Source organism: Arachis ipaensis, chromosome B02 (assembly GCF_000816755.2).
Source record: "Arachis ipaensis cultivar K30076 chromosome B02, Araip1.1, whole genome shotgun sequence".
In the NCBI taxonomy this organism is placed as follows: domain Eukaryota; kingdom Viridiplantae; phylum Streptophyta; class Magnoliopsida; order Fabales; family Fabaceae; genus Arachis; species Arachis ipaensis.
The window spans coordinates 105,078,157-105,078,880 of NC_029786.2; positions in this window are offsets into that span (position 1 = coordinate 105,078,157).

Sequence of the window (724 nt, forward strand, 5' to 3'; positions counted from 1 at the left end):
GTGTCTTATATTGTTGATCAAATTTAATAAAGTTAGTCTAATATAATAAAAATTAGTTATGACTAATATTATTCAAAGTCGTATATATTGTTTAATTTGATTAAATTTGGTTCATAAAAAATTTTGAATGTGAAGCAATATATATATAATCCAACTATTTCTAAACAGCTTAAACCGCTCCAAGTAACTATACTTAAATTTATTTTCTTCTCTTACAAGTCACCGCATATTCTATTTACAAACCATATGCATCTTTAATAATTAGGAATAGGATGATATATGAATTACCTAATTAAGATGGTAAATTAGACTTTGGTTATTGCTTATTAGTCAGGTTCTTAAATTTTGTCACGATGCATGTCATGGATGCTGCGAATCTAATGACTTCTTGATGGGATATTCTTCTTTTTAAAATATAAGGTTAAAAGGTTGTATATTACTAGTTAATTTTTTGCATTATAAATTATGATACTTCACAGTTGAAAAGTTATGTTATTTTTTTTTTTAAAGAAAGAGCTCAACATAACAAAACTGAACATACTTAAATCTAAGAAAACAAGCAAAATTCTGAAACAAAAGTATTCGAGCACTGTCCTTGATTAATATAGCGTCTTCAACTCCTACCTATTATCATGTTATGTGAAAAGATTATTATAATTTATTTATTTATTTATTTTTGCAATTAGAGTTTAAAAAATTTGTCACGTAAAAACAACACACACAT